At 46.7% G+C, this 26,965-nt stretch overlaps 1 protein-coding gene and 1 long non-coding RNA gene across 2 annotated transcripts in view; one reads left to right on the forward strand and one right to left on the reverse strand.

The window, feature by feature from the left end:
* LOC135064407 (uncharacterized) overlaps nt 1-8,180 on the forward strand; it is a 150,136-nt gene extending 141,956 nt beyond the window's left edge. Inside the window, exon 3 of the long non-coding RNA XR_010250720.1 lies at nt 7,865-8,180. This is a non-coding gene — a long non-coding RNA (uncharacterized LOC135064407). The remainder of the gene's footprint in view (nt 1-7,864) is intronic.
* Nucleotides 1-26,965, reverse strand: part of OSBP2 (oxysterol binding protein 2) — a 760,529-nt gene that overhangs the window by 603,041 nt on the left and 130,523 nt on the right. The gene's annotated exons all lie outside the window — the stretch shown is intronic.

A 26,965-nucleotide genomic window follows, 5' to 3' on the forward strand; every position in this document is an offset into this window, starting at 1 on the left:
CGCTCTACCGAACCCCCCTGTCTTAAGTGCCCCAGGCACCCCCAAGGCTTAATCTGGCCCTGCAGTGACGGACACTGCAGCCACAGCAAAAATCATACACAAAATGGCTGACGCGCATGCGCAGTACGAAATTTGTGTCCGGACCATGGCGAGCGCCATGTTTCTGCAGACCTGCGCATGTGCAGTAGACTCTGGCATAATGCCGGAGCCTACGGTGCTGTGGAGTGGAGGGGGCACACCCCTAGACTGCACACGGGCCACCTCCTCTCTTAAAATGCCCCTGGCTACATTACAGTGTCTCCAATTCAAATTATGCCACAGTACAGTGCCCCCTTACCATTCTAACATCCACTACACACTCACACACACTACATACCCCTCTCTGTAAAAAATGTAATGTCACACAATTCAGGCTGGGCAATGGATCACACCCAATTGCTCAGCAGACAAATCTGGGAAATTGGTATGCAACGTTATAACCTGGGTCTAAGCCCCCCTTCGCCTATTGACACAGCAATGGCATCCCATGCATCCACCATAGTTACGTCCATGCTTCTAGATAGGTTTGATCATCCTTTTGATTTTCTGCCTGCAGTTTATTGTAAGAAACTAAAGTACAAGTTGGGAAGATTATACTAATACACTTGGGGTGAAGGACTGAATAGTATTAAATAAATAAATTAATAAAAAGGAGCTTAAGTGCTATTTAGGCAAAGAAAATTATGTGTAGAAATGCCCAGTGCTAATGGTAATATAGACCCATCGACCATGCAATCAGTAAGTTCAGTCAATATAGTTTTCACAAAAATATATTCGTTCAAAATGCTAAAAATGTTCAGGTATTTCCAACAAATGTGTAAAAAATCTTCACTAAGACACTTTAGCACATAATAATAGTAAATTGAACGAGTTTATTCTTCACATACTACGCAACAGCACCATCATGTGGGAGAAAACTGTATTACTATTTGGAATACCAACATTATTTAATTGGTTTAAAAATCTTGTAAAATAGAGAAAAGTCATACAGAATATAAAAAAGGTCAATTGGCTTTTCTAGACTGTGAGAAATGGGTCTTAATTTTGTTTAGACATATTTAACTGCTTATATTACATTTTACTCATCCCAGTGATAGTGATAGTGGGAGGGAAAGTATGGGAACAAATGTAATGCAACAATGTTATGACAGGAATAGAGTTATAATAAGACAGCAGATGTTCTGGAAATAGGGGGTAAAAAAAATAAATCTATTTTGAGGTTTAATGAACCTATTGAACTACAATGCCAAAAACTAGTATGACAGATTATTCCAAAGAGGGAGGTTAATAGTTTACTTAATATGTTTTGTCCAAAAGAAAAGTATCTCTGCAACCAGGACTACAATGTCAAATTAAGTTGTATATATGTACATCTACTCATTTTCAACTTGATAAATACAGGGAATTTATACTTTCAAATGTCACTGTTCACATTTTCTCTTTTAAATCAGGGATTTTAAAGATTTTCAAATTAAAACTTGTTACAAGCTGTGAATTCAGTGTTAGGCGCAGCGGGTCGCGCCGGCGCTCGGTTGTTGCTAGGCAACGGGGCCGGCGCGTCACGTCCGCCGCGCCTCCTGCTGGTCCCACACAGTGCCTGGCAACGGGAGGACGCTGCGCTCGGAGAGCCGCCGGGTCCTTGGCAACGGGGACGCCAGAGGCAGACAGCGTTCCCCATTGCTGTGCAATCAGTAATCCACCTGGCAGTTCTGGGTCGTGCAGCAGGGCAGCTGCACGACATTACCAATCAAGTTCTCTGCAGGGATTGGGGGAGATCTGTTATATTCTCCTTCAGTGCTTGACTCAGACGCCGGTGATAGCTTCCTGTGAGCTGTGTCCTGCCTCGGGAGTGTTCCTGTGCTGTCAGTCCGTTCCTGCATCCCGTGTCCTGGTGTCCGGAGCCTGATCCAGACTTCTTCTCCAGTGATCCTGTATTGGCTGCCGTGGGGTCCCGTTCCATCTGCGTGCACCGCTACCGGTGTCATGAGTAGCGGCACTGCCGCACCATACGGCTTGGCCGTATTGTTCTTTCCTTTTGCTTTGGTGTTTTCTGCGGAGGGTTCCGCCACTGCAGTCCTCGACGAAATACAACAGATTTGTGTTTGGCGAAGGACTGCGCTACTTTTGTTACGGTTTTGCTTGGCGGCCGCACCACACATAATTTAGGTTGTTTTCAGTAGTTTCCCTTCTTTTCGTTTCTTAGTTAGTTTTCCCCTTGTTCTCTCTCAGTCTCGGTTAATGCCTTGTCACCAACTAAGACCGGGGGGCATCGGAGTTGGGCAGACCTAATCCGCCCGTCAAACGCAGCTGCCGTGGGCCCAAGAAACCATAGACTTGCAGGCGTTGACCGACCACTGGGGTGAGACAATGGAGTCAGGGTTTCCGGTTTTGCTGCGTATTCCACTTCTATCGCAGTTTCACGCATCTGTACTTGGAACTCCTCTGCTACCACCCTGTTTCTTGAGTTCCAGGTACAGAGAACATAACATGCAGCTTGTACTCTGTTTATGTTTTTATGTTGTAAGTCTGTTGTATTTGTTAGCATTCCAGGTTTTCTTATGTACATGTTTGGGGTACTGTTGCGGTCCGCCTTTGGCGAGTCTGTGCAACTGCAGCCTGTGTCCTGTATGTGTGGCCTGTGCAGTCTCACCTATCAGATAATTAGGCCATTACATTGTGTCTATCTTTCCAGCCATCCTGAATGGGGCTTGCTTCCTTTATTATCTAGCCTGTCCCTCACCTGAGGCGGTTATAGCTTCAAGCTCCTGTTTGTACCTAGTCCCAGTTCCTTGATGGAATCTAGAATCTCTGCAGTTAGTGCTGTCTGTTCCAGTTGCCAAGCCTGCCATCACTGCACATAGTGTAATCCTGCTCTGAATCCAGTCTCAGTGTCTCTGGTTCCCTTCAGGGGTTTCTGTTCCAGCTCCAAATTCCGGGCTTCTTTAGAATCCACATCAGACTCTAAGTCCTGGGATTTGCATTGGTTATTTTCAGAGTTTGAGTTACCTCTTGTATTTGATCATTTATATCATTCTGCGCTTTGTTGCATTTAATATTACTTGATATTTAGTTGCTTATATCATCCTGTGCATTGTTGCATTCACATAGTTTGTGTTTAGTTGCTAATACAATCTTGTGCATTGTTGCATTTCATATACAATCAGTGTTTATTATATCACCCTGTGCATTGTTGCACCTGCATACAATTTATTTATAATCTCTGTCTGAGTATTAGGCAGGGTTATTAAGGTTGTGTTCTGTGACATCTCACTGAACTGCATTTACTCCTGTCCAGCCTCCAACAGTCACCTTGTCCTTACATAAGACCTGGGGGCATCAGAGTACGGGCTGGACCTAATTCACCCTGGAAAAGTGTCTGCCTAGCATCGCAGGAGGCTAAAAGACTGCTGGGCAGGGGGTAATTGCGCGAACATCACCAGGTACCACCTTATAACACAGGAGACTGAGTAGTCTTCATAACAGAACTGCACATTTTTTTAATGATTTTTTTTTTTTATAAAACTCTTTTTTCCTCAAGCAAGCTAGAGACTTCCATGACATAATGTTCTCCTTCCAACATTATAAAACAATTTGCATTGGTGGATATGCTGGATGTTGATCAATGAAACTTCCTTACACTTTTGCGGTCCAATGAGAAGGTTCTGCCAGTTGTGGGAAAGATCAGAGCAGACAAGTAAACAATGACATAGACTAGTGTTTCCCCAACACCAGTCCTTGGGGACTCCTAACAATGCATGCTTTACAGATCTCAGTATCACAATTGAAATGAACTCCACCTATAGATCTTTTAATTTGTGTCTGCAACTAATATATACACCTGTGCCCAAACTAGGAGATCTGTAAAACATGAGTTGGGAAAATTGTGCCTGTGAACACAAGGTACCCTGCAAGCGCACTACACTGCCCAACAACTCTCACAATATGCATTCACCCTGACATCTGTGTTTCTAATAGTCATGTTTTCTTTCCTCCTCTGACCTGCCACTGCCAAGACTGCTACATACTCTCCAGAATGGCCTAATGTAGTTTCTGTATGCACGAGCCTTTGATTCATACCTTACTCTGTTACAGACTGGCTGTCATCTACTGACAAACTAAGCCATACACTCCTTGCTTTATATTTGGCTAATGAGCCAAATCCCTCCCTTTTGACTAATTTCAGGGCAATTAACCACTCTTACACCAGACTAGGATAACCATGTTATCTAATAACTCCATATCTCTGAACCTCCATACTTCACCTATCAATTTAAGTGTAAAGTCCTGTCACTCTTTCCTAGGAGCTACTAACTATAAACAGATGCACTGCACATCTGTCCACATGACAAAGTTCTTCTGCTTCTGGACTGCCTCTATCTTCAATAGATTGTAAATTATGGCATTAAACCGCAGTTCTGAGACCACAAGCCTTTTAATAAACTAGCAATAGTAAAAATGTAATAACACTTTCATCCATCAGTAGCAGAAACAGAAGATCACTACAAGTCTGACATCTTTCAGTGGCTCTGATACAGTTCCCAACAAGTATTGGTAAGATGTCGGCAGCTGGAGAACTTCTGGTGAAAGTTTTAGTCTAATCTATTAGTGTCCATATAAAACTACCGCATTTTGTTATTCCTTGATTTTTATGCTTCATGTTGTGAACTCCAAGAATATGCTGTGCAGGAGGATTTGAGGATTGAAAAGTGATCTTGTGTGGGCAGAGCCCTCTCCCAGCTATAATCGCAATTACCATTTATGTAGACCATGAAGTTGGGTAGCAGTCTCAATAGCTTTCTATACATTGTATAAACTGAATATTATCAGTAACACACTATTGTGCACTATTTAACCTTTTTGAAATATACCACTGAGGACTGCTTGTATTGTCAAATAATAGGGCAGATGTATTAAGCCTGGAGAATAGAGGGATAAAGAAGTGATAAAACAGTGATAAGTGAAAGGTGATAACGCAGCAGCCAGTCAGCTCCTTAAGGGGGGTACACACAGAGCGATGATCACTTAATTTCTAAGCAATCTGACTAGAGTGTTTAAAAATTAAGAACACATCACTCCGTGTGTAGGGGTGCCGACAACAGCAATGCGTGGCCCCGCGTGTCACTATCGGCGGCTCTAGATTGGGCATGCATGCATAATCTAGTGAGATCGCTCATTTCACCCATGGGTGAAATGAGTGGTCCCCTGTCCATTCCCCCTCACTCAGCACACATCGCACTGTGCTGAGCGGAGGGGAGAGAAGTGTGCTGAGCGGTCTGTGATAGATCGCTCAGCACACATCTCCGGGAGAAATCTCCCATGTGTACTCCCCTTAACTGTTATTTTTTAAATCTGTAATGACTGGCTAGTGCCTTATCACCTTGCACTTATCCAGGCTTAATACATCTGCCCCAATAAGAGAATTGTTATGGCCACAACAGGAAATATGTCTCATCTTCCAAAGGACGCAATATTTATGTTCTTACGCCATAACTCCTGACGGTGACTATATAGTTTATGTTTTTGTTTTGAGTGTTTGCTGACTCTTCTGACAGCGAGCCTTGGCAGCAAATGTTATTTATTTTGAACAGACCGAACTAATAAAAATTTAAATTTGTAACTAGAGGTTATGACCGTCAGTCACTAGAGACAATAAAAAATAAAGTTTTGACATTTGACCAAAAAAAGTATTCTTTGTAAGAAACAGAGATCATAATGTAAACATACGTTTCCCTGGGTGACACAACTGAATACTGTTCCTTGAGAATGTGTGTCTAAAAATCTTTGGAATTTAGGGCCTAAGTCAGACCTGATCGCAGCAGCAAACTTTTTCTCTATTGGGAAAAACCATGTTTAGTGCAGGTGGGGTAGATGTAACATGTGCAGAGAGTTAGATTTGGGTGGGGTGTGTTCAAACTGAAATCTAAATTGCAGTATAAAAATAAAGCAGTTAGTATTTACCCTGCACAGAAACAAAGTAACCCACCCAAATCTAACTCCCTGCAAATGTTATATCTGCCCCACCTGCAGCGCACATGGTTTTGCCCATTAGAGAAAGATTTTGCTGCTGCATTCAGGTCTGAATTAGGCCCTTAGTACAGATGGAAAGAGTTGGGTTTGGGAAGCTCAACACATATGCCTTGTTGTTACAGAGCTAGTAATTTGCAGGACATATTAGTCCGTGATGATATCTTAGGCAGAGGCAAAGTAAGAATTTTCCTGCTAATAAAAAAATGGGGCTGTTTTGAATGTTCAACCCGGGAATAAAGCAGGGTTATTCCCGGGTCAGGTGCAGTGTGAACGGGTTGCTGGGTCAATGCGACCCAGGACCCGTTCACAGGGGTGGTCTTCTGTTTGCCGGCGGTCGGGCTCCCGGCGCTCAGTATACCGGCGCCGGGAGCCCGACAGCCGGAATACCGACAATTATTTTCCCTCGTGGGGGTCCACGACCCCCATAGAGGGAGAATAAAATAGTGTGGCGCGCGTAGCGCGCCACCGTGCCCGTAGCGTGGCGAGCGCAGCGAGCCCGCAAGGGGCTCATTTGCGCTCGCCAAGCTGTCGGTAAGCCGGCGGTCGAGCTCCCGGCGCCGGGATGCTGGTCGCCGGGAGCCCGACCGCCGGCCAGCCGTAGTGAACCCGTTCACAGTATAGGCAGAGGCGGCGTTAAAAGGAACAGGCAGTGCTTGGAGATGATCTGATTCCAGGTGCTGCCTCTGCAGCCTGCAATTTGCCAGGTTGGTGCCGCCAATCTGAAAGCAGTCTCAACCAGGTCACACCTTTGAAGGACCCATGTACAAGGCTCGGGTGCGACCTGGTATTGCGATCTGAAAGCGGTATCATTAAGCCAGTGTGGTCTGTCCTATATAGGGAAAACCACTAGAAAGTTTTTAAGAAAGGATTGCCACACATAGCTCATCCATTAAAACAGCACTTATGACAGGTAAAACAGACCAACCTGTCGCATGACACTTCCTAGAGGCTGGACATAATTTAATCTCCTTAAAATATAGGCTAATAGACCTGATCCCCCAACTTTCTCGTGAGGGTGATCGGGGGTGCAGTGCTTTTGAGGAGAGAAGCTACTTGGATACATCGTTAAGATGTTAATAGCCCCCAAAGGTCTCAATGAGGTGATGCCATTATCTTTTCTGGTTTAGATTGAGTGCTCATTTATCCCTAATAGGTAGAAACCATGAATTTGTATGGCCCTCGCAGAGGATGAAAGATTTATTTATAATATCTAGGTTTTCTTTCATTGATACATTGTTACAAGTGTATTATTATATAGCTGGACCAAATTATACTGTATACTGTGTTGGGTTATGTACAGTGATTGATTGCCAACGTTCCTTAATTTATGTATATTAATGGATTTGGGTACATTGTGCTATTTCATACTGTTTTATCATATATATATATATATATATATATATATATATATATACATACATACATATATATATATATATATATATATATACATATACATATATATATATATATATATACATACATACATACACACACACACACATATATGCATACAGTACATACATACAATATATACACAGGGTGATTCAAAAGTCGCAGTACACCCTTGTTTCAAAACTGTGCAGGGAATGGGAAAACTGAATACTCCAGTAAGGTATGGGAGAGGTGGGCTATCCTTTAGGATATGTACCGAACATGGGTGCCATCTTGAAATCGGCCATCTTGAATCTAAGTCAGTTTTTTTAAATGGAAATGGGGTCATGTAAAATATCAAACAACATCAGAATTTGCTGAAAAGTTTATTGCTGCAAGTGTTACAACACTTTTTTTGTTGCAGGTAACTGAAGATGGCTTTGACAAAAGAGGATATAACTGAGGTCATTTTGATGTTTGGTGAACAAAGTTTCCATGTCATAGCTGCAGATATTAACAACCTGGCACCCACAAAGACCTCCAATTTCACATAACACTGTCAAGTGCCTAATTTCCAAATTTCGAGAAACTGGGCCTGTAGCTGACAAGTCACGGAATGGTCGTTCAAAAAGTGCTACTAACGGGACCACCTCAACAATGGTTTTGGCATCCTTCGTGAAGAGCCCACAACGCAGCACAACACCCACACATTAAGCGACTGTCCTTTATGGAGAACAGTTCAGCCTGTAATTCCCCCCCCCCCCCCCCCCCACACCACAAAAAAAAAAAAAAAAGGGTTGTAAATTTTGAACCATAACTGCTATTTCTGCTGCGGGGTACACTGGGCTCCACAAGGATAGACATTGGGGTGTAGAGTAGGATCTTGATCCGAGGCACCAACAGGCTGAAAAGCTTTGACTGTTCCCAGAATGCATGGCGTCGCCTCCTCTATAACCCCGCCTCCCTGCACAGGAGCTCAGTTTTGTGGTTGGTGCTGCAGATAGCAGGCACATAAAACAGAGGGGCTGCTCTGGGCAGCCCTAAGAGCTTTTTGAGAAGAAAAGTGAAGACTTCAAGGGCTGCAGCAGTGTGTACATGTCTAGTGACATTCACTGCTGCAGCTCCATCTCTCCCCAGCGGCGCTGTACACCAGTGACGTGCGGTGAAGTCTTTGGCTGGGGAGGCACTGAGATATTATATATATATATATATATATATATATGTTCCAAAAAGAAGGCGGCACTCAGAGACTTGTTAAATCACACAAAATTCATTAGTGAACAAACTGCATGGTTAACCTCATAGGATGGCACCTGAGCCAGATAGCCCATGGAGGTGTTCTGAGTGCCGGCCACTACATGGACATATATATATATATATATATATATATATATATATACACATACACACACACAGTGGACGAAGTGGAAATTTTGAAGTAGGAGTATGAAAAAGTGAAGGCTGCAAATATGCGCGCGCCTCCGGAAAAGGGTGTGTGTCCTTCAGTGTAGTAGGACCCCTTATACCATCTAGTGCTGGTGCCCCTTTCACCGTATACCACACAGTATGAGCCGAAATTTACAATACAGCACACGGTATGAGCAAAATTTCACATTACAGCACACGGCATGAGTCGAAATTCACATTACAGCACACGGTATGAGCCGAAATTCACATTACAGCACACGGTATGAGCCGACATTCACATTATAGTACATGGTATGAGCCGAAATTCCCATTAAAGCACACGGTATGAGCCGAAATTCACATTACAACACACGGTATGAGCCGAAATTCACATTACAACACACGGTATGAGCCGAAATTAACAATACAGCACACGGTATGAGCCGAAATTCACATTACAGCACACGGTATGAGCCGAAATTCATATTTTACCACACGGTATGAGCCAACATTCACATTATAGCACACGGTATGAGCCGAAATTCACATTAAAGCACACGGTATGAGCAAAAATTCACATTACAACACGGTATGAGCCGAAGTTCACATTACAACACACGGTATGAGCCGAAGTTCATTTACAACACATGGTATGAGCCAAAATTCACATTACAGCACACGGTATGAGCAAAAATTCACATTACAGCACACGGTATGAGCAAAAATTCACATTACAGCACGTGGTATGAGCCGAAATTCACATTATAGCACACGGTATGACCCACAATTCAGGGACAGGGAGAGAGAGTGACAGCAGGGACAGAGAGAGTGACAGCAGGGACATAGGAATGCAGGGGAACATTACCTGATACGTGCAGCGGAGGTGTGGAAGGGACTGTCGGCGGCGGTGGCGGAGGAGCCCATGGTCTGCGGGGGATGCGGCGGTACTAAGCTGTCCTTCGTTGCTGCGGCGTTGATGTCCCTCTGACCACTGCCAGTTGTGATCTGCGGTGGTCAGCTTTCAGTTGCGGTGCAGCGTGCGGCAGTGAGCGTTGATCAGCAGTGGGCGGCGGGCGGCTGTGATGTAAATAATAAGATTTTACTTACCGATAAATCTATTTCTCATAGTCCGTAGTGGATGCTGGGGACTCCGTCAGGACCATGGGGAATAGCGGCTCCGCAGGAGACAGGGCACAAAAGCAAGCTTTTAGGATCACATGGTGTGTACTGGCTCCTCCCCCTATGACCCTCCTCCAAGCCTCAGTTAGGTACTGTGCCCGGACGAGCGTACACAATAAGGAAGGATCTTGAATCCCGGGTAAGACTCATACCAGCCACACCAATCACACCGTACAACTTGTGATTTGAACCCAGTTAACAGTATGATAACAATGAAGTAGCCTCTAAAAAAGATGGCTCACAACAATAATAACCCGATTTTTTGTAACAATAACTATGTACAAGTAATGCAGACAATCCGCACTTGGGATGGGCGCCCAGCATCCACTACGGACTATGAGAAATAGATTTATCGGTAAGTAAAATCTTATTTTCTCTAACGTCCTAGTGGATGCTGGGGACTCCGTCAGGACCATGGGGATTATACCAAAGCTCCCAAACGGGCGGGAGAGTGCGGATGACTCTGCAGCACCGAATGAGAGAACTCCAGGTCCTCCTCAGCCAGGGTATCAAATTTGTAGAATTTTGCAAACGTGTTTGCCCCTGACCAAGTAGCTGCTCGGCAAAGTTGTAAAGCCGAGACCCCTCGGGCAGCCGCCCAAGATGAGCCCACCTTCCTTGTGGAATGGGCATTTACAGATTTTGGCTGTGGCAGGCCTGCCACAGAATGTGCAAGCTGAATTGTACTACAAATCCAACGAGCAATAGTCTGCTTAGAAGCAGGAGCACCCAGCTTTTTGGGTGCCTACAATATAAACAGCAAGTCAGACTTTCTGACTCCAGCCGTCCTGGAATTATATATATATATATATATATATATATTTTCAGGGCCCTGACAACGTCTAGCAACTTGGAGTCCTCCAAGTCCCTAGTAGCCGCAGGCACCACAATAGGTTGTTTCAGGTGAAACGCTGACACCACCTTAGGAAGAAACTGGGGACGAGTCCGCAGTTCTGCCCTGTCCGAATGGAAAATCAAATATGGGCTTTTGTAAGACAAAGCCGCCAATTTTGACAATCGCCTGGCCGAGGCCAGGGCCAACAGCATGGTCACTTTCCATGTGAGATATTTCAAATCCACAGATTTGAGTGGTTCAAACCAATATGATTTGAGGAATCCCAACACTACGTTGAGATCCCACGGTGCCACTGGAGGCACACAAGGGCTGTATATGCAATACTCCCTTGACAAACGTCTGGACTTCAGGAACTGAAGCCAATTCTTTCTGGAAGAAAATCTATAGGGCCGAAACTTGAACCTTAATGGACCCCAATTTGAGGCTCATAGACACTCCTGTTTTCAGGAAGTGCAGAAATCGACCTAGTTGAAATTTTTTTCGTGGGGCCTTCCTGGCCTCACCCACGCAACATATTTTTACCACATGTGGTGATAACGTTGTGCGGTCACCTCCTTCCTGGCTTTGACCAGGGTAGGTATGACCTCTTCCGGAATGCCTTTTCCCTTAGGATCCGGCGTTCAAACCGCCATGCCGTCAAACGCAGTCGCGGTAAGTCTTGGAACAGACAAGGTCCCTGCTGGAGCAGGTCCTTTCTTAAAGGCCGATGCCACGGTTCCTCTTGGAACAGACATGGTACTTGCTGAAAGCAAATCCCTTCTTAGCTCCCGAGGCCATTAGTCCTCTGTGAGCATCTCTTGAAGTTCCGGTTACCAAGTCCCTCTTGGCCAATCCGGAGCCACGAGTATAGTTCTTACTCCTCTATGTCTTATAATTCTCAATACCTTGGTTATGAGAAGCAGAGGAGGGAACACATACACCGACTGTTACACCCACGGTGTTACCAGGACGTCCACAGCTATCGCCTGAAGGTCTCGTGACCTGGCGCAATACCTGTCCCATTTTTTGTTCGGGCGGGACGCCATCATGTCCACCTTTGGTCTTTCCCAACGGTTCACAATCATGCGGAAAACTTCCCGATGAAGTTCCCACTCTCCCGGGTGGAGGTCGTGCCTGCTGAGGAAGTCTGCTTCCCAGTCGTCCACTCCCGGAATGAACACTGCTGACAGTGCTATCACATGATTTTCCGCCTAGCGAAAAATCCTTGCAGTTTTGCCACTGCCCTCCTGCTTCTTGTGCCGCCCTTTCTGTTTACGTGGGCGACTGCCGTGATGTTATCCCACTGGATCAATACCGGCTGACCTTGAAGCAGAGGTTTTGCTAAGCTTAGAGCATTATAAATTTGCTCTTAGCTCCAGTATATTTATGTGGAGAGAATTCTCCAGACTTGATCACACTCCTTGTGTGACTGCTCCCCAGCCTCTCAGGCTGGCCTCCGTGGTCACCAGCATCCAATCCTGAATGCCGAATCTGCGGCCCTCTAGAAGATGAGCACTCTGTAATCACCACAGGAGAGACACCCTTGTCCTTGGATATAGGGTTATCCACTGATGCATCTGAAGATGCGATCCGGACCATTTGTCCAGCAGATCCCACTGAAGAGTTCTTGCGTGAAATCTGCCGAATGGAAGCGCTTCGTAATAAGCCACCATTTTTACCAGGACTCTTGTGCAATGATGCACTGACACTTTTCCTGGTTTTAGGAGGATCCCGATTAGCTCGGATAACTCCCTGGCTTTCTCCTCTGGGAGAAACACCTTTTCCTGGACTGTGTCCAGAATCATCCCTAGGACCAGCAGACGTGTCGTCGGAACAACTGCGGTTTTGGAATATTTAGAATCCACCCGTGCTGTCGTAGAACTACTTGAGATAGTGCTACTCCGACCTCCAACTGTTCTCTGGACCTTGTTCTTATCAGGAGGTCGTCCATTTTCTTTGAAGACGAATCCTCCTTTCGGTCATTACCTTGGTAAGGACCCGGGGTGCCTTGGACAATCCAACGGCATCGTCTTGAAACTGATAGTGACAGTTCTGTACCACGAACCTCAGGTACCCTTGGTGAGAAAAGGCAAATTTTGGGACATGGAGGTAAGCATCCCTGATGTCCCGGGGCACCATATAGTCCCCTTGTTCTTTGCTATCACTGCTCTGAGTGACTCCATCTGGATTTGAACCCTTGCAAGTGTTCAAATTTTTCAGATTTAGAATAGGTCTCACCTAGCCTTCAGTACCACCATATAGTGTGGAGTAATACCCCTTTCCTTGTTGTCGGAGGGGTAATTTTATTATCACCTGCTGGGAATACAGCTTGTGAATTGTTTTCAATACTGCCTCCCTGTCGGAGGGAGACATTGGTACAGCAGACTACAGGAACCTGCGAGGGGGGAAACCTCTCGACATTCCAATCTGTACCCCTTGGATACTACTTGTAGGATCCAGGGGTCCTGTACGGTCCCAGCGTCATGCTGAGAACTTGGTAGAAGCGGTGGAGGGCTTCTGTTCCTGGGAATGGGCTGCCTGCTGCAGTCTTCTTCCCTTTCCTCTATCCCTGGGCAGATATGACTCTTGTAGGGACGAAAGGACTGAGGCTGAAAAGACGGTGTCTTTTTCTGCAGAGATGTGACTTAGGGTAAAAAACGGTGGATTTTCCAGCAGTTGCCCTGGCCACCAGGTCCCATGGACCGACCCCAAATAACTCCTCCCCTTTATACGGCAATACATCTTTGTGCCGTTTGGAATCTGCATCACCTGACCACTGTCGTGTCCATAAACATCTTCTTGCAGATATGGACATCGCATTTACTCTTGATGCCAGAGTGCAAATATCCCTCTGCGCATCTCGCATATATAGAAATGCATCCTTTAAATGCTCTATAGTCAATAAAATACTGTCCCTGTCAAAGGTATCAATATTTTTAGTCAGGGAATCCGACCAAGCCACCTCAGCTCTGCACATCCAGGCTGAGGCGATCGCTGGTCGCAGTATAACACCAGCATGTGTGTGTATACTTTTTAGGATATTTTTCAGCCTCCTATCAGCTGGCTCCTTAAGTACGGCCCTATCCGTAGATGGTACCGCCACTTGTTCTGATAAGCGTGTGAGCGCCTTATCCACCCTGAGGGGTGTTTCCCACCGCGCCTTAACTTCTGGCGGGAAAGGGTATACCGGCAATAATTTTCTATCGGGGGAAACCCACGCATCATCACACACTTCATTTAATTTATCTGATTCAGGAAAAACTACAGGTAGTTTTTTCACCTCACACATAATACCCTTTTTTGTGGTACTTGGAGTATCAGAAATATGTAACACCTCCTTCATTGCCCTTAACGTGTGGCCCTAAAAGAAAATACGTTTGTTTCTTCACCGTCGACACTGAAATCAGTGTCCGTGTCTGGGTCTGTGTCGACCGACTGAGGTAAATGGGCATTTTACAGCCCCTGACGGTGTTTGAGACGCCTGGACAGATACTAATTTGTTCGCCGGCCCTCTCATGTCGTCAACCGGCTTGCAGCGTGTTGACATTGTCACGTAATTTCCATAAATAAGCCATCCATTCCGGTGTCGACTCCCTAGAGAGTGACATCACCATTACAGGCAATTTGCTCCGCCTCCTCACCAATATTTTCCTCATACATGTCGACACACACGTACCGACATACAGCACACACATAGGGAATGCTCTGATAGAGGACAGGACCCACTAGCCCTTTGGGGAGACAGAGGGAGAGTTTGCCAGCACACACCAAAACGCTATAATTATCCAGGGACAACCTTTATATAAGTGTTCCTTTTATAGCATATATACATATCGCCAAATCAGTGCCCCCCCTCTCTGTTTTAACCCTGTTTCTGTAGTGCAGTGCAGGGGAGATCATGGGAGCCTTCCCACCAGCCTTTCTGTGAGGGAAAATGGCGCTGTGTGCTGAGGAGAATAGGCCCCGCCCCCTTTTCGGCGGGCTTCTTCTCCGGAGTTTTAGATATCTGGCAGGGGTTAAATACATCCATATAGCCTCAAGGGCTATATGTGATGTATTTTTCGCCATACAGGTATTATACATTGCTGCCCAGGGCGCCCCCCCCCCCAGCGCCCTGCACCCTCCGTGACCGCTGTGTGAAGTGTGCTGACAACAATGGCGCACAGCTGCAGTGCTGTGCGCTACCTGATGAAGACTGAGAGTCTTCTGCCGCCTGGTTCCGGACCTCTTCATCTTCAGCATCTGCAAGGGGGGTCGGCGGCGCGGCTCCGGGACGAACCCCAGGGCGAGCCCTGTGTTCCGACTCCCTCTGGAGCTATGTCCAGTAGCCTAAGAATCCAATCCATCCTGCCCGCAGGTGAGTTGAAAATCTCTCCCCTAAGTCCCTCGATGCAGTGAGCCTGTTGCCAGCAGGACTCACTGAAAATAAAGAACCTAAAAACTTTTTCTAAGCAACTCTTTAAGAGAGCCACCTAGATTGCACCCTTCTCGGCCGGGCACAAAAACCTAACTGAGGCTTGGAGGAGGGTCATAGGGGGAGGAGCCAGTACACACCATGTGATCCTAAAAGCTTGCTTTTGTGCCCTGTCTCCTGCGGAGCCGCTATTCCCCATGGTCCTGACGGAGTCCCCAGCATCCACTAGGACGTTAGAGAAATATATTTTTTTTACATTTATTTTATATATTCCTTCTGGTCCCTGCAGTCAAAGTGATCTGGGGGGTGTGCTGCAGTCCAAGTGATCTGGGAGTGAACTGCAGTCCAAGATCACTTGGACTGCAGCTCACCCCCAGATCACTTGGACTGCAGCTCACCCCCAAATCACTTGGACTGCAGCTCACCCACAGATCATCTGGGGGTGAGCTGCAGGCAAAGTGATCTGGGGGTGAGCTAGCCAGTCTCTTTCCACCTAGCCCAATTCCTCCCCCCCCCCCCCCTCTCGCCTGGGTGGTCCTGCTGTTAGGAGAGCAGACCGAGAGTAGAAGCAGCAGCAGCGGCGGTTCGCAGCGGGGGAGGGGCCATCTATCCCCCCTCTCCCCCGCTGTCTCCTGCTGTGTCCTCTCCCTTACCCCCTGCGCTGGCCGTCCGCAGGAAGGGGGCTTCTCCCGGGGGAAGTCTTGCGGTGCTGCCGGGCTCTCTCCTCCGCCTCCCCCAAGGGCAGCAGCAGCGGTAGTGGCAGAGCGGGGGAGCAACACGGGTGACGGAGCGGCGCAGTGGGCATCAGGCTGGCGGAGAGCAGAAGCAGCGGCGGTGGGCAGCGGAGGAGGGGCCATCTGCAGAACAGGCAGTCCGGCCCTGCCCACTGCCCAATGACTTCTGCTGTAGTGACAGGGGCGTGCTTTCATATGGGCTGAAAGCACGCCTCTGTCCCAAAGAGGCACTTCTACTAGTGCCGCTCAGAGGGATTTGTGAATGGGCTATTACTGGCCGTTGCTTGGCCCCGCCCCCCTCCCGCCCCCCCCATTCCAGCCCTTTCTCTATGGCAGCAGGAGGCACCGAGAGCGGTGCCTCCGAAACACAGAAAAGTATATCTTTTAAGCAAATAACAATAATTAAAATAATATAAAGGGGTGAATCATATACTTATGACACAGTAGCTGTGTCATAAGTATCTTCTTTGTATTATCTTAATTAAGAATGACAGGGGAGGCACTGCCTCCCCTGACTGCACGTCCCTGCTGTACACTCCCGAGCCCTGGTTGCCGGGTAACTACAGCAGGAGGCTCCGGTTTTCTTCTATGGTCAGGCACACACGATGGAGGCTCTCCGGGATCGCGTGGCCGCGCTTCGGCAGGTGGTGAGTGGGTCCCGCTTGCGGGACCCGTACTTTATCGCGATCCGGCGCGGTCAGTGGGAGGCGGGCCGCGCGCGCTGGTGGTGGACACTGTGGCAGTACAGGCGATCCCACTAGATCACCAGGGCATGGATGCAGGTCAGGTTTTCCCTTAAAACTATTTTACTAGTAGCCCGCAGTACCCGGTGGTTTTGCCAGCAGCGGGATAAGGCTTAGACCTGGAGACCCTCCCCCAGCCCCAGGGCGCCATTTCCAGTAAATGTTCCCGCCCTGGAGCTGCATATCTGTCTCTCCCTCACTCCCTGTCAGTGTCTGCGGCGCCATTTCTCTCAACTACACTGTTCCTGGGACTGCTTGGGCAAATCCTCCTGTGTAAAGCCGCCTGGTTGTCAGCGCTGTGACTTTACATGACACTTAAGTATTCTACCTGTCTCTTAGACAGTGTTAGTTAAGAAAGAGTGCATTTAGTCAGGGTTTTCTAGTACAATTACCCTGTGATATAACACTGCACAGTAAGAACTGGATGTATATCTATTGACTACATAGCTATATAAGCTGGTCCAGTGCAGTATTATTGTTAGTAATAACCTCTGCATTGTACAACTGTGACTATATGTGTGTGCATTAGCTTGCTGAGTAGTTTCCATTTGCGTCTCTCACTCAACTTGCTATCCCTATATTCTATAACCTGAGGGAACTTGGTGCGTCAGGTTTTATAATAATATAGGATATTCACAAGATATATTCTGATACGTATTTTTTTCTGTGATTCTATTCACCATATCTCTCCTATATCTCTGCTTGTGCTGACTACACCCTGCAGGGCCTATCGTCAGAGCGTCCAATTCTACTTCCGCAACGCCCAGACCTCCTCGTTCAGGGCCCCTGTGTCTACCGGGACCTAGCCCGGCTGTCTTTGACAGCGTGGCTCTTGAAGCTTCCGTCTTAAGGGCTGAAGGGTTTTCTGAGGCGGTCATTCAAACTATGTTGCGGGCCCGGAAACCGGCTTCTGCTCGGATTTACTATAGGGTCTGGCATTCTTACTTTGTTTGGTGCGCATCTAACAATTATGACGCTTCCAAGTATAGTACAGCCAAGTTGTTGGCCTTTCTTCAGCAGGGTCTGGACTTGGAGAGAAAGATTGCGACCTTACCTGATGTGCATACCTTCACTCAGGGTGTGTTGCGTATCCAACCTCCCTATGTCCCGCCTGTGGCTCCTTGGGACTGGTCGGTGGTTTTGGAGGCATTACAAGAGTCTCCGTTTGAACCTCTTGGTTCAGCTGATCTTAAGTGGCTTTCCCTTAAGGTGGTGTTTCTGCTGGCTATTGCAACAGCTAGAAGAGTGTCGGATTTGGGTGCCTTGTCTTGTAGTTCCCCATATCAGATATTTCACCGTGACCGGGCGGTTCTTAGGACTCGTCCCGGTTATTTGCCTAAGGTGGTTTCTTCGTTCCACCTTAACCAGTAGATTGTGGTTCTGGCACTTGTTTCTCCTGATCTGTCTACCAAAGAGCGGTCTTTGGATGTGGTACGGGCTCTCCGAATCTATGTGAAGAGAACTGCTTCTATTAGGAAATCTGATTCTCTCTTTGTGCTGTTTGGATTTCACAAACGGGGCTGGCCTGCTCACAAGCAAACTTTGGCCAGATGGATTAGAATGGTGATTGCACATGCTTATGTGAGGGCTGGTCTATCAGCTCCTGCTCACATTACGGCCCATTCTACTCGGTCTGTTGGACCTTCTTGGGCGGCCAGCCGTGGTGCGACCCCTGAACAATTGTGCAAGGCGGCTACGTGGTCCTCAGTGAACACGTACATAAGGTTCTATGCCTTCGATACTGCCGCTTCCCAGGATGCTTCCTTTGGACGCCGGGTTCTTGTGCCCGCTACAGTGTGTCCCCTGCCATAAGGAACTGCTTTAGGACATCCCCAATGACTATCCTTGTGGAGCCCAGTGTACCCCGCAGCAGAAAACGAGTTTTATGGTAAGAACTTACCTTTGTTAAAACTCTTTCTGCGAGGTACACTGGGCTCCACAAGGCGCCCACCCTGACGTACTTCGCTTCTTTGGGTTGGTATAGCATTAGCCGCTGACACTTCTCCTGTCGTGAGAGTGTGGTGTTTGTGGCAACTAACCGTTGTCGTCTCTTTTCCTGCTACTGCATTGGGCTGATTAACTAAAAACTGAGCTCCTGTGCAGGGAGGCGGGGTTATAGAGGCAGCGGCGCTATGCATTCTAGGAACAGTCAAAGCTTTTCAGCCTGTTGGTGCCTCGGATCAAGATCCTACTCTACAACCCAATGTCTATCCTTGTGGAGCCCAGTGTACCTCGCAGAAAGAGTTTTAACAAAGGTAAGTTGTTACCATAAAACTCGTTTTCAAATCTGTTTGCAGCAATAAAACTTTTCAGCAAATGCTGATGTTGTTTGATATTTTAGACGACCTCCTTTCCATTTGAAAAAACTCATTTAGATTCAAGATGGCAGATTTCAAGATGGCGCCCATGTTCGGTACATACCCTAAAAGATAGCCCACCTCACCCATACCTTACTGGAGTATTCAATTTTCACATTCCTGCACAGTTTTTGAAACAAAAGGGTGTACTGCAGGCAAGTCCAAACTGCGGCCCTCCAGCTGTTGTGAAACTACATATCCCAGCATGCCCTGACACAGTTATGCTGTCAGAGAATGCTAAAGCTGTGTCAGGGCATGCTGGGATATGTAGTTTCTCAACAGCTGGAGGGCCACAGTTTAGACATGCCTGGTGTACTGCGACTTTTGAATCACTGTACATATATTTAGATTTATTTATTTATTAAGTGCTCCTTAAGTTATGCGAACATATCGTGGTATGTTGTTTCTATACATCATATACATTTATGTATTTTTCAGTGTCCATGTAATGTTTTTGGTTATAATGTTGATTACTGCGGACGAGCGACACATGGATACACGTCATTGGCATGCGCCTGACCGGGTATCAGTGTCGGCAGAAAGGTGTGGCTCACGCTGTGTTATGGGGTTTATAAGGAAAGACGTGGTTGTTGTTATCCTGATGAAAATCTTTTGATTGAAACGTTGAGCTAAGTCACTACTGGGTCAGTGATTCCTGATAGCCGGGAGTGCCGCACTTTTGGATTTGCTCAAATAAGATTTTATATGTTTATTAAAAAATAGATGTATAAACCATCAAAACAGATCTTGAACAGGTAGCATGTGGATTCTAAAAAAAAATTAAATAAAAAAAATAATTCAGGTTTATTAACATTTTGTGTACATATTATGTAGATAAATACATATCTTTAACACATGCACAAACATGAAACAATTTGTGTTAAAAAATAGTGATCAGTATAAACAAATGTACCACACCAGTCGTTTGAATCTAAGCAGTGTTATGAGACACTATTTTCATTTGCTCCTTCTCCTCTCTATATGATCCCAATAAGACTGAACTGATCCAAAATGATCAGCATTAAAAGTATATGTAATATAAGTGGTCATTACATTATTTTCACAACATGATAGCTCAGCCGTCCACATCTTTTTGCAGGGATTCTTTATGGCAAACTACTATCACTACGATATGCCGGCGGTCGGGCTCCCGGCGACCAGCATACCGGCGCCGGGAGCCCGACCGCCGGCTTACCGACAGTGTGGAGAGCGCAAATGAACCCCTTGCGGGCTCGCTACGCTACGGGCACGGTGGCGCGATACGCGCCACACTATTTTTTCTCCCTCCAGGGGGGGTCGTGGACCCCCACACGGGAGAATAAGTGTCGGTATGCCGGCTGTCGGGCTCCCGGCGCCGATAAGCTGGTTGCCGGGAGCCCGACCGCCGGCATACTGAAGACCACCCCACAAAATGTATTATCTCATGCTCCACTGGAGATTTGAATCCAATTTCTCTGCCTCAAAGGCGCTCAAGGGCATTGGGAGCACACCAAAGCATCCAGCATTCCAGGAAAGTAAACACTACGAAAGGTAAGTATTAAAATGGGTGTGATGTGGGCCCCCCTGGACCCATGGGCCTGTGTGCACCGCACCCAATGCACCCATTATAGAAACGCCAATGAATTAGCTCCTATCTGTTCTCGGCTGATAAAAACAGTCAGATATAGCGATTAATGACCGATTGTCATTATCGCCTTATCCAATCAGAGGCCTTTTTCATTGTCCAAAAATGGACCCGCAATCATGCGATAACACAGGTGTCTACAGCACCCAAAACATAATCCCAGATTAGTACCAGCATTGGGTGGAGGAGACTTTTCTACAAAAGTAAATCTGCAGGTGCACAAATTTAATTTGATCAGAAATGCACCCAATTGTCTGCCACACATATAGCAAGTAACAGATAAATTCCTGTACGGTCCGGTAAAATAAGCATGCATTTATTTGGGATTACAGGTCAGTCTGGAACTGCGCTGTGGAAAGAGTACAAATACACGCAGTAAAAGTTTTTAAGAAGTGAAGCTGTATAAGTACACGTCTCTTAGGACTCTCAGGGGGTGATTCAGTAAGGATTGCATTTCCCCGACGTTAAGCTCCTGAGCTCGTGCAGGACCTATTCTGCGCATATGTAGAACGGGTCCTGAGATTGCGGAGCAGGTGTGCGAATGCCTCTGCCTTACTGACAGGCAGAAGCGTTCGCAGGGAAGGACGAGAGTGAGGGCGGCCGGCGTTTGGGAAAAGGGGGACCCGTTGCCCCCGTTTTCTGGGAGCGGCGGAGCCAAGGACTGTGTAGCGCAATGCAGTTCCCTTGGCCTCGCAAGCCACCCTACAATGGCAAGCATGAGTAAGCTGAAGCTTACGCAGCCTGCCATCGCAGATGATTATCGCAACTGATGGCCAGTATGCCATAAATTTCTTTTTGGTTGTCAAAACAGGCTTCATGTATTTGTTTTCTATCCACCTGCTCACTGATTTCTCTGCACACAACCCAGATTAACGGTTAAAGGGGTATATTCAATTAAAGTCGGATCCATTCCGACATGTATTTGTCGGAATGGATCAGACAACCATTATTCCATCCCATCTTAATTCGACTTTTTCAAGTCGAATTGAGATGAGACGCAGAGGAGAAGGGGGACGAGCCGCGGGGAGACCAGCGGGGGGACAGCCGGCGGACATACAGGGAAGATCAGCGCTACAGCAGAATGTCACTCAGCCACCCGACCTCACGGCAGCTTCCACTCGGCTCCAGCAGCGTGCTGGAGCCGGGTGGAAGCTACCGTGAGGTCGGGCGGCTGAGTGACATCCAGCTGCAGCGCTAATCTCCCTGTATGCCCGCCGGCTGTCCCCCCGTCTCCCTGCGGCTCCCCCCCCCCTCCTCCGAGTCCAAATCTCAGTCCGACATCTTTTTGATGTTGGACTGAGATGGTCGAAAAGGGGGCCAAAACAGTTTGACACAAGCACGTGGATCAGCAGCTATTCTGCCAATCCACGTGCTTTTCGACAAGTCGAAAAATTTAGGGATATATTGAATAGGTCGAATCAGGATTCGACCTTAAAAAGTCGAAAACTGTCGTCTTTTCGACAGACGGCAGTTTTCGACTTCAGTTGAATATACCCCTAAATGTACCAGGAAATGTATGCTAGAGCTATGCAGAGTATACAGCAGGATTCATAGCACAGTACTGCCTACTGTACTTCTGGAAATCCTGTCAGCACAGGTAGAGATGTAGGAATATACACACTCCAGAAAGCACTTAAAACTAGATTTCAGATACTGTACACTTAAAATGGGAGTCACCAAAATCTTTGTTATGGATGGAATTAGCTGAAATATGTAAATATAATCAAGAAGCCACGTACCTGGGCTCCCATAGAGCCGCGTGCCACAATAAGCTCCAACAGACCGGTTGTATTTTTTTTTTTTTCTATATCTACCAGACGATGATGCCCCTACCCAGTGAACTTCTAATTCATCCATAGTGCCAGGTGAATTTATCCTGTAAAAGCCTGGAAAGACTTGATTGGGCAAAGACCCACAATTTCCTGCTTTGTCTTGTTCTCCCAATCTCCCTACTTATCTTAGGCAGTGTACCTGGGGCTTTTATTAAGCATAAAATAGCAGCTTTAATACATGTGAGCTGCTGACATTGTAGGGGGCTGAAGAGTTCCATAATGTGTAAAAACCACTGAAAATAAACCTAAGCAATTGTGCATTCATCTCTTAACGGATTTACAGATAAATTCATTACATTTGTAAACCTTAAGATCAGAGGCAGAAGGGTGGGATGTGTGTAAATGTGCCCTGGGATCCTGCATTATACATTATTTGCATACACACAGCGGGCAATATAAGCATCTTTACCTCCAATTGCTGGGATGTGGGTGCACTGGGCACTTGTGTGCCACTTAGTGACCATTACAAATGTTTGTATTTTACATGGAAATTGCAGCTTTCTTACTACACTTCTGCAGGATTCCGCAGTTCTGTCATAATCTTCCACTTAAGTTCCAACACAAGAGCACGTTTCTAAATTATAATCATTTGAAAAAAGGAAATCTGCAGACTGCAAGTCCAACTTCCTAATTCAGCAGTCTCTCCGCACCTTCATGGCGTGCCTGCTTAACCTCTGTGCCAGCTTCCAACAGCAAAGTCTCATATTCATGAGTCAATTTTATCATTACAAAAAGAAATAATATCCTCTGACAAATGGACATTACAATGACAAAAGACAGCGGGACAGCATTTTCTGTTACAGTGTAATTCAGCCCTTTGTGCTATCCCAAGGACACACTGTAACTGCAAAACACTTATTCCCAACAGAGCATTTCTGCCAACTGGGGGACGTAGAGATACCCCAGGTAGGAGCCAAGAAGCAGGGGGCAAGTGGGGGGCGCTTTAGGAATAATCCTATTGCTTAGCGCACAGCCTCCTCTCTGGTGACCCCTGTCTCTGACAGACCATGGGAAGTCCCCTCTTTCCTCCCCACTACAGGCCAAGCAAGGTAGCGAGAACCCAGAAGCACACAGAGAGGGGAAACATCTGCTCCCCTCTAATACATGGATCAGTATGTCAGTACAGCTAAGTGTGGGCAAAGTGGAGCCCTTATACCATACTTGCCTGCACTGAAATAGTACCCAGAGGGGAGATACTGTGATCACTGTGGGGGACAAGGATGGGCAATTTGCTCCTTTAGCCCCCACCACTAACTTTCATCGAAATTTTGAATGATTTTTCTCATACGTCCTAGAGGATGCTGGGGACTCCAAAAGGACCATGGGGTATAGACGGATCCGCAGGAGCTTGGGCACACTATAAAGACATAAACTGGGTGTGAACTGGCTCCTCCCCCTATGCCCCTCCTCCAGACCTCAGTTAGACTTTGTGCCCAGGAGTGATGGGTCACACACTAGGGGAGCTCTCCTGAGTTTCTCTGAAAGACTTTTGTTAGGTTTTTTTATTTTCAGGCAGACCTGCTGGCTACAGGCTCCCGGCAGCGTGGGAGTGAGGGGAGAGAAGCAGTACCTACTTCTTCTTAGTTTAAAGGCTCTGCTTCTCGGCTACTGAACACCATTAGCTCCAGAGGGTTCGATCACTTGGTGCGCCTAGCTGCTTGTTCCCGGAGCCACGCCGTCACCCCCCCTCACAGAAGCCAGAAGAAAGAAGCCGGGTGAGTATTGGAAGAAAAGAAGACTTCAGTGACGGCAGAAGACTTCAGTAACGGAGGTAACGGCAGCGGTAGGGCTGCGCTCCAGGCTCCCACACACCAACGTCTCTGGCAGGGTGCAGGGCACTGGGGAGAAGCGCCCTGGGGGCATGTTGCTGACGGTCTACAATGCTGGCGGGGGACATATTACGGTGCCTGGGCACAGCGTATGTTCACCCGCCAGGGTGCTACAGGGGGGAGAGACAGCGGTAGTGCTGCGCTCCCTGCTCCAGCATCTTTAATATATATATATATATATATATATATATATATACACACACACACATATATATATATATATATATACACATACATACACAAACATACATATATACACATACACACATACTAGGGTCTCAATCTCTGCTGATAAGGTACCTGTCCACGCTGCCACAGCGCTATAAACCCATGCCGACACAATCGCCGGTTTGAGTAGTGTACCAGAATGTGCACGCTATCTGCAGGATCCCTGAGAATAGCTGTTACATCAAGGCTACCTTTTGGGCAAACGTGATACCCTAGGGGAAGATTCCCATTGTATCCTAGCCCTAGTGGGGAAAGGATACTCCCTGAGAATTCTTTGTGGGAAACTGCAGTCTCTTGTCTGGAGATTCCCGCCCTTTTTCATCATGAGAGGAGGGATAAAAATTTCCTCAGCTTTCTTCCCCTTAAACATGTGTACCCTTGTGTCAGGGGACAGATGAGTCATCAGTGATATGCAAATCATCTTTTATTACAATAATCATATATTGAATACTTTTCTGCCATTTTGTCTGTAACTTTGCATTATCGTAGTCGACACTGGAATCAGACTCTGTGTCGATATCAGTGTCTATTATTTTGGATAGTGAGCATTGAGAGACTCTGAAGGTCTCTGCGACATAGGGACAGACATGGGTAGATTTCCTGTCTGTTCTCTAATCTTTTGTGCAATAAATTCACCTTAGCACTTAATTACACATATCCAAACAGGTGTCGGCATTGTCGACGGAGACACCCTCTCACACATATTTGCGCCATCTCCTCCTAAGGGGAGCCTTTTAGCTCAGACATGTCGACACACACGTACCGACACACCACACACTCAGGGAATGCTCACCTGAAGACAATTCCCCCATAAGGCCCTTTGGAGAGACAGAGAGAGAGTATGCCAGCACACACTCCAGCGCTATAAACCCAGGAATAACACAGTAACTTAATGTTAACCCAGTAGCTGCTGTTTATATAGATTTTTGCGCCTAATTATGTGCCCCCCCTCTCTTTTTACCCTCTTCTACCGTGTAACTGCAGGGGAGAGGCTGGGGAGCTTCCTCTCAGCGGTGCTGTGGAGAAAAAACATGGCGCTGGTGAGTGCTGAGGAAGAAGCCCCACCCCCTCAACGGCGGGCTTCTGTCCCGCTTTCATGTACAATATTTGGCGGGGGCTCATACATATATACAGTGCCCAACTGTATATTATGCAAACTTTTGCCAAAGAGGTCTCTAATTGCTGACCGGAGTATGTGGGTGTAGTGTGGGAGCAATGGCGCACAGCTGCAGTGCGCTACCTCAGTGAAGACTGGAGTCTTTTGCCGCCGATTTCGAAGTCTTCTTGCTTCTTTCACCCGGCTTCTGTCTTCCGGCTCTGCGAGGGGGACGGCGGCGCGGCTCCGGGATCGGACGACAAAGGGTGAGATCCTGTGTACGATCCCTCTGGAGCTAATGGTGTCCAGTAGCCTAAGAAGCAGGACCTATCTGCAGAGAGTAGGGCTGCTTCTCTCCCCTCAGTCCCACGATGCAGGGAGTCTGTTGCCAGCAGAACTTAAACAAAAAATGTCTCGGCGCTAGTTGCTAGGTAGAATGGATGCACATAAATTAAAATCACCATAAAGGAACATACTAATCAAATAGCAGCTGTTAAAAAGGGAGAGTACTCTACCCTTAGAAAACACAAACTAAATACACAAATAGCAGCGCTTATTAAAAAGATATGTACCTTTATTAATACAGTTTAGAGAATTCAATAATTGTTAATAACAAATCTCATCATACGTGCCGGTCAGTCCTGCAAAGCATTAGACGAAGTGCAATTTAGTTCCAAGCCTTATTGGTAATGGTTAGTACACAAGCTTTTCAAGTACAGCTGATTATTTAGTCTCTTGACTCTTTATAGTTAGAAATAATTAGCAGAGCAATGATTAGTGCCACTGATAGTGGCTGATTAGTTGCAACAGCCATCAGAGATAATGTTAATGGTTAGTACAGCATGCTGTTTATTTTAGCTTTAAGACAATGACAGTGGTCCTCACTGACAGGTGAATAATAAACCTGCTTAATCCTTTGGTCCCATGTAGTGGTATCTCCCCGGCTCCTGGTGCTTTGATTATCCCATTGTAGGTGCCATATCTGGAGTATCCAAACAGTGGTAAAGGTGCCTGCAGGTAGATGTAGAATCGGACCGGTACCGGACAAGTAATGAAGACCTCTTACCGCGTTTCTCCGCCTTTAGTGAATTCAGCGGCTTCCTCAGAAGTATCACCCAGCTCGTCCGGGCACAGATTCAAACTGAGGTCTGGAGGAGGGACATAGAGGGAGGAGCCAGAGCACACCAGAATCTAAATTCTCTTAAAGTGCCCATGTCTCCTGCGGAGCCCGTCTATTCCCCACGGTC

This window comes from Pseudophryne corroboree, chromosome 1 (assembly GCF_028390025.1).
Source record: "Pseudophryne corroboree isolate aPseCor3 chromosome 1, aPseCor3.hap2, whole genome shotgun sequence".
Lineage (NCBI taxonomy): Eukaryota > Metazoa > Chordata > Amphibia > Anura > Myobatrachidae > Pseudophryne > Pseudophryne corroboree.